Genomic DNA, 983 nt, shown 5'->3' with positions numbered 1-983 from the left:
AGGGCCGTGCACACACATCGCTGCTAGTTACTCGCTCAACGAATGAACTCAATAGAATGTCAACGTGTTCCAGCGAGACTAGCAGGCGAGTAGGCGAGTACTGTACAAGTGATGCGATGTGGGCGGATCCCGAGTTGAAAATATGTTATCTTCGAGCGAGGCAAGTAAGCGAGTAACCAATTGGAAGGCAGAGTTCGGTACTTCTCGCCTGGCAGTTAAAGCCGTGGGAACTTTGAGCGAACGTTCCATGAAAGAGAGGCGAGTAGGCGAGCAAGCGAGAAGCTAGTAAATAGCAGCGATGTGTGTGTACGGCCCTTATATAACAGTGATACTTCTTCATTCAGTTATTAGATGTGCCATGGTGGTCAGACCAACATATTATATTATTATGTTGTTCTGTCTTAGAGACACAGTACTTGACTTTGGTCTTTTAAAGCAACAGCAGTGCTTCAAAGTATAATTTAAGATATATCCATGTGTAGATCAGACAATAAACATAGGTCAACTGAAAAAATAGGCCGGAACTATACAAGGAAAAAAACAAGAAAACAATACATACATGCGTAGGTACTAAGCCGTAACGTAAACATACCTGGCAACATGGTGGCTCTCTCTCACAAATATACCAGAGAGAGTAGAGAGTAGAGAGAGAGAGGTTCCATTGGCCCATTGTTTCCTGGTTCTATTATGGCCCCCCTTAGGCAGACCTAGGCAGACCTAAGGACTGCTCTATTCATTGTGGGAGCATTATGACACGCCCCTTTAGGCAGACCGGAACCTGGTCGCGTTAGGTGCCCATAGAAACCTATTATGTTGGCATATCTCTATAGAATATCTCTGAATATACAGTGGTGTAGTCTACTTTTTGATGGTGGGTATAGTGTATATTTGAGCATTTTCTGAAGTGGGTATACTGTATACATTTGTTCTATTCAAAACAATGGATCAATCAATTTTAAGTGGGTATACTGAAATCCCTGAAA

Source organism: Engraulis encrasicolus, chromosome 11, assembly GCF_034702125.1.
Source record: "Engraulis encrasicolus isolate BLACKSEA-1 chromosome 11, IST_EnEncr_1.0, whole genome shotgun sequence".
Classification (NCBI taxonomy): Eukaryota; Metazoa; Chordata; class Actinopteri; order Clupeiformes; family Engraulidae; genus Engraulis; species Engraulis encrasicolus.
This window is presented reverse-complemented; position numbering follows the sequence as displayed.